The 13,479-nt window shown below is 37.7% G+C and overlaps 2 long non-coding RNA genes across 2 annotated transcripts; both read right to left on the minus strand.

Annotated features, from left to right (window-relative positions):
- Positions 1 to 5,557: 5,557 nt before the first annotated feature.
- Positions 5,558 to 8,117, minus strand: LOC121739268. The gene is made up of 4 exons (XR_006037418.1): positions 7,988 to 8,117; positions 7,338 to 7,564; positions 7,054 to 7,213; positions 5,558 to 6,244 (listed from the first exon to the last, which is right to left on the minus strand). It is a non-coding gene; the product is annotated as an uncharacterized LOC121739268 (long non-coding RNA).
- A 234-nt stretch (positions 8,118 to 8,351) lies between these two features.
- On the minus strand, positions 8,352 to 9,746 carry LOC121739269. The gene is made up of 3 exons (XR_006037419.1): positions 9,697 to 9,746; positions 8,588 to 8,785; positions 8,352 to 8,416 (listed from the first exon to the last, which is right to left on the minus strand). It is a non-coding gene; the product is annotated as an uncharacterized LOC121739269 (long non-coding RNA).
- Between the last annotated feature and the right edge of the window lie 3,733 nt (positions 9,747 to 13,479).

Here is a 13,479-nt window from a genome sequence, read left to right on the forward strand (position 1 = left end):
TATACTAGTTTTATGAAATTGAGAGCAAACCCAAAAACAATTTTAGTTACTTTAGAATGAGTGTCGAAAGTACTCTAGTATTTACTCTAGTATTTTAGAAACTCATTGCTGCAAGTACACACAGACTCACGCAGCGGCGGTCGAGTGGCAACTGGCCGGTCGGCAACTTTTTTGTTGCCCGTGCGCGCACTTGCATAGAAACCAATAAGGAGGGAGACAGTTGCGTCGCGGGCTCTGGGCAACGAAAAAGTTGCCCAGAGTTGCGTCGCTACGTGCGCGCACTTTCATACTAGCTGCTAGACTTCATCAAGAGACAAATAAATCGCCGAGCAACTAAGTTGCCCGTGCGCGCATACCCTTAGGGTATAATAGTATAGATGTAGGTATTAGGGTCTTATAGTATAGATGTAGTCTTAGCCCGTCATCGCGTGGCCATTTTGTGCTTATTTTCATACAAGTAGCGTGCGCAGCGACTGATCAAGAGTTCTGACCGCCCTAGGCTAATTATGAGGATTTGCCCCCGCTAGGTGTGTTATGGACGGCCTAAAAAGTAGTAACTGAGCAGAGTAGTAGTGTGAAAATTTTAACATGGTTTAATAATAACTAGAGATCGGGCGATCTCGACCGATCGGGTCGAAATTCGACCTTAGTTTCAACGACATTAGGACCACTACCCATGTTTTGTAAAAAAATATTGACTTTATCATATTTTTTTCAACTCTTGTCTCTGGGATTCAGCTGATCTCAGACTGGCCGTGTAAGCATTGTCTAATAGTAGCTAAGATTCAATAAAAAACTATAATCCATTTTCTATTTGTCACCTTGTTGTCAACAGACTTCAACCATAAATAAAAGAGTATAATTTGTATGTATAGGCTTGTCACTCAAAAATCTGTCATTTTTCCTAGTGTGTGTGTTGTAGTGTGTGTAATGTTTTATTTGTTAAAAAAATGTATGATAAAAGCATAATTTCAAAATAATATTAGCTCGATGCACTCCTTCACCATGTAAACTATAACAGTGTAAAATTTAATTCACCTACGTTTCCCCGTTTTTCGTCAAAGGGGATACAAAGTTTTTGGCTCACGTATTTTAACATGGTTTAATAATAATAACTCCCACACCGGTTTCGGTGACGGTGGCCAGTCTCATTGAAACCAGGCCAGTTACACAGGAGTAATTTTATAGTGCCCAAGTGTGTGCGTAGTGTTCGGTTGAACATAAGAGATTAATAAAAAACTGTACTTTTTATACTTTGCTATATTCTAGATACCTTTACAATTTTGAACTTGATATAATAGAAATTTAAACTATGAGCGTCCACCTCGGTTGTAGGTATGGCAGTAGTTCGCGGCGGACCTCGTACCGCGCGCGAATATTCCCGTGCGTGTGAGTGGGACGGAAGAGAGCCGGTTCGTAGCTAACGCGCGAACATGCACCCGGTCCTGGAAAGCTCACTGCTTTCCAGCATCTTCGTCATGATTAGGCAGTCAGCAAATCCTATTTAGAGCTCGGCGCACGATGCCTCGCGAAGTAACAATGTCGGCTACACGTGTAGCGCCATCTGAGCCAGGAAAGGTTTTCTCTACCCGACCGAGTCGCCAGTGCAAGGGTGGAGTTTCCTCCTTTAGTATGACCAGATCGCCCGCCTGCAGGTCCCGCCTTTTCAAACGCCATTTGGTGCGGGCTTGTAGCTCGGAGATATATTCCTGGCTTCAGCGATTCCAGAAGTCTTGCTTGATTTTTTGTATTCGCTGGAAACGGTTAAGATGGTTAATATTGGTCTCTACAATGGATGGAGATGGTAGCGCCTTCAATGGTCTTCCTATAAAAAAGTGGCCCGGGGTTAAGGGATAGAGATCGTTTGGGGAAGAACTTAGAGGGGATAAGGGGCGGCTGTTTAAGATAGATTCTATTTGAGCGAACAATGTTGAGAGCTCTTCGAAAGTTAAGTGAGTCTGGCCTAATATCCGCGCCAAATGAAATTTAGCTGACTTGACACCGGCTTCCATTATTTAGGCCATTGAAGTGAGGTGCGTAAGCTGGTGAAAAACAAAATTCTAAGACATCAACATTAGATTCTATGAAATTCTTAATTTCTTTAGCAGCCGCTACATAATTGCCACCATAGTCACAATAGATTTTGCGTAGAATGCCTCGTCGAGCAATAAAACGACGGAGACAAAGTATGAAAGCATCCTTAGATAGCTCAGACACTGCTTCTAAATATATACATTTATACTTGAAACAAACAAAAACACATAAATAACATTTAGTAATTTTACAACCACGACCCTTACGATCCGTGATCATAAATGGCCCAGCAAAGTCAGTTCCAACAATAACAAAAGGAAAATCTGGCGTAATTCTGTCGGACGGTAAATTACCCATTATATTCTTTGCTACTTCACCTTTAAACCTTCTACAAATGTTGCATTTTAACACGGTCCGGCGCGCTAAGTCTACCATTGATAGGCCAGAAATGAGTGCGTAGAGATGCTAATAGAGCTTGAGGACCAGCGTGTAAAAGCTTATGGTGCTCGTGTTCAAATAATAATTTGGTTACGTGATTTTTTTAACTCAGTAATATAGGATGTTTCATATCAAAACCATAGTTAGAGTCTTGGATACGACCACCTACTCGAATCAATCTATCATGAATAAATGAGTTAAGTGATGCAACATTAGATTTAGGAGCTTTCCCTTTTAATAATAAATTTAATTCCTTTGGAAACGACTCAGTCTGGGAAATAAAAATAACATATTTTAAACCTTGGTCAATTTCAGAAACTGTTAAAGAACCAGTAACTTTGTTTTTAGGATAATATATAATAACCAAAAATATTTTGTATTGTGCTGAGCTTTGAGTATTTTTCGACCACGGACGTACAAAAGTACGGACGTAACCTTCTCTAATCACGAGTGAAGCCTAGTTATGGCCGCCCGTGTAGGACGTGTGCGTGATATGAGGGTTGTCATATAAATCATAAATTTCCCTACTTTTTAAATTTTGTAAACTCAGACAAGTTAAATGTATTTTTTATACTTAAACATATTTTTATGTTTTTTTCGCTTCAGAAATGTAAGCGGTTGTTAAAGATGTCATGATGAAAATATTATTTTTATGACACTATAGATAGAAAAAAAACACACATGTTACGTACAGAGAAGTATATTATTTACATAACATTATTAGTAATAATGATTATGTACAAACATTTACAATAATAAAATTATTACTAGCTATTTGACCGAGCTTTGCTCGGTATTCGATTAAACACGAATAAAATGACATTTTCTAAAAATAATTCCTAGCTAGATAGATTTATCGCCCCCGAAACCTATATACGAAACCTGTACACGAAAAGATATAAGATACTTAAGCCCCGTAACCCGTTTCATCAAACAATCAAGTAATGTTAAATAAATAATGGCTTGTTAAATCAGTTAACGGCCTGTTAGAGCTCTAACAGGCCGTTAAACGTTAACGTTATCGAGAGTTCTACCATGCGCTAACGTCAAATCAAATCACCTAACATGGTGTTAAATTTATTCCTGGTCTAGAGGTCCATTCAATATTTTCATTCCTACTAGGTCTCAATGACGCTCGGGTGACTACACCAATAGCACCTTCCCTCCCCTACTACTGAAGGAAATCTAAGACAACAATTTTATCTATGGACGCTTCACACCCTAATAGCACATTTACATTGGTCCATGGTTGGGCCTCGGTTATTGGCTCGGTTGGCCAACAGTTAGATTTGGCACACCTGATTGCAAAGCAGCCAACGATGGCCTAATGGTTGGCCCATCATTGTTTTCTTTTGTTGGGCCTACGTAGCATTTTATGAAGGTAGTTTGTTGGGCCTGCCGCATGGTTGGCCAACAGTTAGATTTGGCACACCTGATTGCAAAGCAGCCAACGATGCTGGCCAACAATGGGCCAACATAAAGGCCGTCAAAAGGCCTACGGTTGGTATATTTCATGCTTACTTGTGTAGGACCAACATTGTTAGGTTAACGTAGGGCCTACTGGATAGTCCCACGTAGGGCCTACTAGATAATATGGTTCGTTGGGCCTACTAGATATGGTTCTACGTTGGGCCTACTGGACAGTCCCACGTAGGGCCTACTATATATGGTTCTACGTTGGGCCTACTGGATAGTCCCACGTAGGGCCTACTAGATATGGTTCTACGTTAGGCCTACTAGATATGGTTCTACGTTGGGCCTACTAGATATGGTTCTATGTTGGGCCTACTGGACAGTCCCAAATAGGGCCTACTAGATATGGTTCTACGTTGGGCCTACTGGATAGTCCCACGTAGGGCCTACTAGATATGGTTCTACGTTGGGCCTACTGGATAGTCCCACGTAGGGCCTACTAGATATGGTTCCACGTTGGGCCTACTGGATAGTCCCACGTAGGGCCTACTAGATATGGTTCCACGTTGGGCTTACTCTGCATAGTCCCACGTAGGGCCTACTAGATATAGTTTAACGAAGGGCCAACTGAAAATTAATATGTGTAAGGCCAACATTGTTCATTGACGTAGGGCCTATCGAAGAAATTGTATGTAGGGCTAACGTAATGCTCATAATGTGGGGCCAACTTTATGTTCAGAACCATATTCCCACTGCAGGTTAAGGGTTGGATCATAATACCGGACATGGCTGTCATCCCATACAAAATGCTGTGGTCCGGTATTGTGCTCTGTATTGTAACCCAACCTTTAACCTGCAGTGAGGCTATGGTTCTGAAAATAAAGTTGGCCCCACATTATAAGCATTACGTTAGTCCTACATACAATTAAAGAGAAAGTAAATAAATTGACAAAATGCTTCATTACGAATTAAATTAATAGTCGATTGACAATACAACTTGGCCTCACACATAAACAAATGTATATAAAAAAAAAAAAAACAAAAAATATAATGGTTACAGTAATTTATTTGAATTATTATGCCTAAGTATAAAAACTTCGAAGTCATAAACTACAATTAAACCAAGTAGACATACTAAACAAATAGTGGCCAAAGGAATAATTTCCTCTGACGCCTAGAGATATAAAGGCACTGAAGATAGGACAGGCATAAACAAAATATTATCTCTTATTTGCAACTGGTCAATGAAAGTGACCCTAGCATAATACCTTTTTAGCCAGACAGGAGACAAATGAACAAACTGATACAGCAAAAAGTAAGCAAGAGATTGTAATGTTGATGCATTACAATCTCTTGCTGCATGGTGTTGCACCACTAACCGTATTGTTAGTGGTGCAACACCATGCTAACGAAAGGGAAACAGATGAATTGTTCGTCATTATTGAAACGGGGCAGTAGTAAACATTTTCTACTTATATCAGAAGGACTAAGATTCACGCTTTTTACGCAATTACTGACCATATATATACCCAACTTGCTGCTATGAATGGGTTCTTTGTAAAAGTCAGTTTTGTTTACAAAGCAGTTGCACCTCAAAGTATAGGAACTTACATCAGTTTCCACAATAGATTTAACAATAACAATATCACCATTTGAAGTAACAAAACAGGAATCTCTTTGTGAGGTACCAATAACGTAATCATTGTAATGTATTTTTCTTATCTGTCCATTTTGTTCTTTAATAGGTTTTCTTTTAGTAATATTCTTTTTTTCAGAGTTACAATTCTCACCCATTCTTTTAGCAACCTGCTCTAATGGCATGTTATGACCACGAACCATGTTCTTTATTTTAGACATAAAATTCTCAAAGGGAAATGCCGAAAAGTTATCAAGATGGCCAAAGTTATATGCGTCATCTGCCAAATGGAGCAGATTGTGGACGTTATATACAAGAAATTCGTTGCTGTACAAATCTGACATGTATAGAACAAAACAATGTAGCAAGTCGCCGGCGTACTGTCGCCATTCATCATGTTTACAAATATTTGCAGTGCATAATATGTAAATTGCACAGTGCAATAAAAGAAAATGCGCGTACAGTGTTTTGCTTAACACACCACGTAAAACAACAGGGCCTAAATACAAAATGAAAGCTCTGAACTCCGTAGCTTTCCAATATTTGAACATATTGATAGGTCTAGGAACGTTGATTATTGCTGGATAGAAGTTGGCTCAATTGTCCTGCGTCTGCTTTCTCGACCTCCATCTCTATCTTTGGAGAAGCGGAACCAGTTGCTAACCACGGTCTTTATCTCGTTTTCTGTAGCCGTTTCGGCGACTTTGTGCCGACGGAGAGCTTCTAAAATAACAAATTTATCGATTTTAGACGCGCTTTTATCCTACTATACCCTATTTTATTTAACATTAGAGAGTTACAAACTTAAATAATTAACTGTAAAAACAAGTTAGCTCTACAACCTTGCTTTTTGCAAATACTGTCGACGTCACCGCGATTGAATACCTCTTTTAAGGAAAGCAAATAAAGTTTGTATAACTTTTCTAATGTTAAAAAAAAACGAAGTTTAGATAACATTACAAAATGTGACTTTAGTCGCATTTGGTCCACTACAAAAAAAATTTGGTCCACTTCTCATTTGGTTAACTTTTGTTTAATATTTTTTATAAGACCTGTCATGGCATTCAAGGATGCAAAGAAAAGAAATTGAAATTAAAGACAAACGGTATTGCGGGTTGTACAGATGTGGACTCACAGGTGCAAATACAAGAAATTTATATTAGAGAAATTACACGGTTACATACACAACAGACCAACCGCAACCAGATAAGTCACAGGAGAATTTTCATTAAAACAAATATTTTTATTTGTGATTATCATAATCATAGTTAGAATTAAAATATTTTTGTAGTTATACATATAAATAGAATAACTAAAAAATATACTTATTTTTAGCTGTTACTCTTTCACAGATTGTCATGAGTCATTACAAATCAACCAAAACCAAATGTCCTTCAAATAAAAAAATTATACATACAATATTTAACCAAAAAATTAATACATATATGTTAGCAGAGTTAGAAAGGTAACCTGTTATTTAAACTTTATATAGGTAGTTATATTACTTACGTTTTTAGAAGAGGCTTACTTACCAGTAACAACTTTAATTAAAAGGTGATCTTGTAGCTTATGTTTTCCATTTTTGCCTGACCAATTACAGATTTCCGCAAGTTTGTTTGAAAACAGTTTTTCAAGAATCCTCCTTAATATTGCTGATGTTTTGTTACCGCCTACATAGCTCAAGTGGTTAACCTACAACAAAATATTTTGCACATAGTGCTTGCACATACATACATTCCAGACAGCCAAAAGATAAATAGCGTAATAGGTACTGCCTAGTGTAGTCAGTCATTATAAAAATAATTAAAAAGCTTACAAGTAGCATGTAATTTTCGTCCACTGTTAGCCAGACATCAATCTTTTTAATCTCTTCGATCTGGGTGCATGGTAAATTGACTCCTTCTGGCAGGGACAGGGCTTGATAACCAACAGCTACAGCCGTCGCAGTTGCTCCAGAGCGTAGTCTTTCCAATATTTCTTTTTGGTTTAATTGCAGTTCCTTGATGCCTTCCTCGAGTTTGGCAAGGTGTCGAGCAATCACAGCTAAAATTGTGAAAAATATCGATTAACATTACCTACTGATAAAGCTTATATCTATCTATCTATGTGACTATTTGTAACTACACAATATGCCAACGAGTTAATGGCGGTTAGGGATTAAGGTAGGGTTAGATGTTTTATAAAATTATTAATACCATATTTTAGAGCTCCTGGTCTCTCTAAAATAAGGCGCTTTCCCTACTAATATTATAAATAAAATTATTATATATAAATAAATAAAGTAGGGAAAGCGAACAGCTGAACCAATTTTGATGAAATTTGGTATCGAGATAGTTTGGCACTCAGGGATAAAAAGAGGCTATTTTTACTGGTGTCCATGGTGTTAATGTAAAAGGGTTTCTATGCGGCCGAAGTCACGAGCAACAAGAGAGACCTCATGTAATGTCTTATCAAATTAATGCTCACCATTTGATGCAACCACAGAAGATGTCGAAATATCTGAAGTTTGTCGTACAAGTACACCTGGAAATTGATGTGGTGTTGTTAAGTGTTATCCATCTCTGCCTCAGTCTCCTCCGCTATTTGTTTTCTGCCGGGCTCTGTAACAAATAAACATGTACTTAACTAGTTTTCCCAATCAGTGCTTCATTATGTAGATGGGGCACAATAGGGGAAATTAATGTTCCCTCTATTGAACACTGATATACTAGATATCAACAAAAATACTTGCCTTTTGGTGGTTTTGGAAAATTCATTCAATGGCCATCATCTTCTTCACTGGATACTGACAGATATCTTGTAGTTTTTTGTGTTTTCTTTTTAGCTTAATGTCTAGTTCTACTTCGGAATTAAGTTCGGCTTCTTTACATATATTTCTAGCACTGAGAAGGTCATCTAAAATCATACGAATAAAACATATTTTATTTCATGGAAAATCTATAATAGAAATGGAAGCAGAGCTAGGTACCTACTGTGTCTGTTTGCCTGCTTACTTATCCAAAGGTAGGTATTTGGGACTTTAGAAAACTCCCTTACATACCTAGTATCATTACATTACTGACTTACCAGTTACATAAAAAATGCGTCGAATTCCAAAAACATTCCACGTGTCATCATCTAAAATTGTGCCCGTAAGACATTTCTTGATCTTTTCGGAATTTTTAAATGGAGGCCAAGCACTATGTTTCTTAGTGGGTGAAATCCAAGACGAGCGCACAATAGCGACGCTGTCATCCTCACTAAATTCAACGACGCTATACATTTCTGAAATGAGTAAACCAATTACCTAACCTAGTAGGTACCTATCTATCTTGGGAAATGAACGTAAATCGGGCTATTACAATGATTAATATGATATATTATATAATATTATTGTATTGACTACCCCGTAAGTACAACTCGGGCGAATTAACATGACACCTGGTTCAATTGACGTTTCTCTTAAGTACTGAGTGCAAAAAAAGTTTTTTTATTTTAAGTTATTTCAAAAAAAAAAATACGTTACCGGAACTAGTTATTTTTATAGGGCTACACTAACCACAGTATTAACCAAGTACGAGTTGGACTCGCCTAAGGGTTCCCCAGCAGGAATACGAGGTTTATGGATGCGTCCGATAATTTGTATCTAGCTTCATATTAATATATTCCGTGAGTAGCTAATTCATACCACAGACGCACGGCAATGTTCAAACGTTAATACGAATAACAAAAACTTAACAAATTTAACGTTCAAACGTAACAACTAACAAATAACACAACAAAACTCAACAAAAATCCAAAAACAATAACCATTAACTACTAACAAATAACTCCGAAACGCAAACTCAATAACACACGTGTAACGGTAACAGATATAATATGCTAACGCTACTGGACGCGTACGACGAGAGCGGGGTGCTGCGCGGGGAAGCGAGGGAGGGGTAAAATTTAAGCCAGGTGTCAAGTTAACTCGCCCGAGTTGTATAATACTTATTTCAGTTAGGTCCTTACATAAGTTTTTGAGGTTTTGTCATGATTTTGTTAGAAAATTTTAAAGAACATGGCGGTTCGGCGTCCCCCGCCTTAGCGTCTCTCTTTCACTACAATACCTACTTTCTTTCCTAGTACAATAATCTCTCTTTGTTTGATACACACTGTAAACGTAGCTAATCTTAAAAATATTACTTTCTACTTACTTTAGGAATAGATATTCCGTTTTTTATCCTCTTGAAACCATGAAATTACATGTATTTTCTTTTCTGCATCCAAACACTACGAGCACAAAATAGAAAGAATGCTAACGCTAGGCTTGGGTAAAAAAAATATATATATCAAAATATCGATATTTTTTCAGAAAATAATCGATATATTATATCGGCGATTTTTTATTCTTTTATATATCGATTTTCGATATTTATTTTCGGATATCAAAAACGATATTATTTCGCTTCGAATTTTCATTTTTTATTATATAATTTTTGAGATTGCCAACTATACAGGGTGCAATTAAACCTTCCTGCCAAATTTTTTCCAGGGCTTAGGTATCATTAGGAGAATCCATTTAACCAAATAAAATTGGGTGTTATTTTTTTGTTAATGACATATTTTATCCCATTTAAAATCGTTGCAGAATGCTCACTCGCGGCGGTGGGTGTGATCGGGGGTGACGCGGGGCGAGGCGCGCGCGCGGGGGCACGTCACGCGCGGGCGACTCGTAGGCCGGTATAAATAGTCAGTACTTAAGATGCGACCCGGTCTCAAGACGCGGTTCGGCTCTGTGATTGGCCCAAATTTTGACAGCCAACCAATCACAGAGCCTGAACCGTGTCTTGAGACCGAGATGCATCTTGAGTACTGACTATTTATACCGGCCGTAGTGTCCGTTGTAGTGTTTTTTAGGATAACTTTCGGAAGCCATTTCTCAACATTTTAGTACTGAGTGATTATAAAAGAAAAAATACGTGTATTTTTATTTTTGACAAGGATCAATAAATATATCAAAATTTGGCAGGAAGGTTTAATTGCAGCTTGTATTAGTGAGGGAGCCCTAGAACAATTTTTTTTGTGATTATTAACAAGCTAATTTTTTGTGAATAGCTACATTTTGATATTTAAGATGAACAACATTTTTATTTTAGGTCAAGGACAAGGACAAGGTTACTTTTAATTTATATAACTATTAACCTACAAATATTATACAAAAAATCTGCTGGTCAGGGTTCCGTTTTAGGGTACAGTAGTCAACCAAGTTTTGTTGATTACAGAACCCTAAAACCTTGTCTTACAAATAAAACAATCCATATTTTAGGACCATCAAGTCAAAGTATGAAATACTTTCTATCTCTGTTAGCTACCACTTTCGAGATTTTTCGAAAATAAAAATGTTGTTCGTCTTATCAAAATGTAGCTACTCACAGAAAATTTGCTTGTTAGTAATCACAAAAAAATTTGTTCTAGGGCTTCCGTAATACGAGTATTTCTAATTAGTCTGTGCTTCCGTACTATATAGATAACCTTCTCGAGGCTCGAGGCTTAAGCAAAAAATATCGATATATCGGAATATCGATATTTTTAAAAAATATATATCGATACATTTGAAAAGTATCGATACGATATATATCGATATATTTTTTCCATTTGCCCATCCCTAGCTAACGCATCAGACAGCTCACAGCGCTCTTCCATAGTGAAAAGATGTGCTTGTGCCATATAACCGCACATGTTGATTTTGACATTTTGTTTTTTTTATAATGGGACTAAAATTATTCACGGAGATTCTTTCATAACCTTAATGGCATGAATTACACCATCAATACAATCACGATTCCGTGATAATATTGATGGTGTAAGCGGCCGAATCGCAGAATTTATTTATTTATTTTTATTAGGAACAACAACAGCCATCATTCTTATATCACTAATGACACTTGTAGGTATAGCTAATATTATTTTGTAAGCTATAATACATTTTAGGCAATTATAAGCTATACTTAACAGTAGGAAGTAGGGCCAATAATAGTTGTTCACTTATTACAATCTTAAATAGATGTTATTAAAAACTTAATATAACAACTTGTGTAAGAAATTTTTTTTTTTATTAATCATGATTTTTTATCAGAGATTCTTGAAATCCACGCGATACTGGGGGGCGTGGCTTCCACAGATTATGCGATCTCGTTGGGCCTATGTTGGGTATTTGTACATATGTGTTGTAGGCTACACAACCAAAAACACTTAAAGGGCCTTCGTTGGCAGATTGTTGAATTTCACTGTTGGCAGCAGAACGTAAAATCAATGTTGGGCCTATGTTGGGTATTTGTACATATGTGTTGTAGGCTACACAACAGAAAGCCACAGTAGGGCCTTCGTTGGCCGGTTGTCACCAATCACTGTTGGAAAACTATAACAAAATATATGTTGGGCCTACGTTGGGTATTTGTACAGATGTCCTGTAGGCTAGACAACCAAAAGCCACAGTAGGGCCTTCGTTGGCAGGTTATCACCAATCACAGTTGGGAAAATAAAACAAAATATATGTTGGGCCTATGTTGGGTATTTGTACATATGTGTTGTAGGCTACACAACCAAAAACACTTAAAGGGCCTTCGTTGGCAGATTGTTGAATTTCACTGTTGGCAGCAGAACGTAAAATCAATGTTGGGCCTATGTTGGGTATTTGTACATATGTGTTGTAGGCTACACAACAGAAAGCCACAGTAGGGCCTTCGTTGGCCGGTTGTCACCAATCACTGTTGGAAAACTATAACAAAATATATGTTGGGCCTACGTTGGGTATTTGTACAGATGTCCTGTAGGCTACACAACCAAAAGCCACAGTAGGGCCTTCGTTGGCAGGTTATCACCAATCACTGTTGGGAAAATAATACAAAATATATGTTGGGCCTATGTTGGGTATTTGTACATATGTATTGTAGGCTACACAACCAAAAACACTTAAAGGGCCTTCGTTGGCAGATTGTTGAATTTCACTGTTGGCAGCAGAACGTAAAATCAATGTTGGGCCTATGTTGAGTACTTGTATAGATGTTCTGTAGACTACACAACCAAAAGCCACTGTAGGGCCTTCGTTGGCAGGTTATCACCAATCACTGTTGGGAAAATAAAACAAAATATTTGTTGGGCCTATGTTGGGTATTTGTACATATGTGTTGTAGGCTACACAACCAAAAATACTTAAAGGGCCTACGTTGGCAGATTGTTGAATTTCACTGTTGGCAGCAGAACGTAAAATCAATGTTGGGTCTATGTTGAGTATTTGTATAGATGTCCTGTAGGCTACACAACAAAAAGCCGCAGTAGGGCCTTCGTTGGCAGGTTATCACCAATCACAGTTGGGAAAATAAAATAAAATATATGTTGGGCCTATGTTGGGTATTTGTACAGATGTCCTGTAGGCTACACAACCAAAAGCCACAGTAGGGCCTTCGTTGGCCTGTTGTCACCAATCACTGTTGGAAAACTATAACAAAATATATGTTGGGCCTATGTTGGGTATTTGTACAGATGTCCTGTAGGCTAGACAACCAAAAGCCACAGTAGGGCCTTCGTTGGCAGGTTATCACCAATCACAGTTGGGAAAATAAAACAAAATATATGTTGGGCCTATGTTGGGTATTTGTACATATGTGTTGTAGGCTACACAACAGAAAGCCACAGTAGGGCCTTCGTTGACTGGTTGTCACCAATCACTGTTGGAAAACTATAACAAAATATATGTTGGGCCTATGTTGGGTATTTGTACAGATGTCCTGTAGGCTACACAACCAAAAGCCACAGTAGGGCCTTCGTTGGCAGGTTATCACCAATCACTGTTGGGAAAATAATACAAAATATATGTTGGGCCTATGTTGGGTATTTGTACAGATGTCCTGTAGGCTACACAACCAAAAGCCACAGTAGGGCCTTCGTTAACTGGTTGTCACCAATCACTGTTGGAAAACTATAACAAAATATATGTT

The sequence above is a fragment of the Aricia agestis genome, chromosome Z (genome assembly GCF_905147365.1).
Source record: "Aricia agestis chromosome Z, ilAriAges1.1, whole genome shotgun sequence".
Lineage (NCBI taxonomy): Eukaryota > Metazoa > Arthropoda > Insecta > Lepidoptera > Lycaenidae > Aricia > Aricia agestis.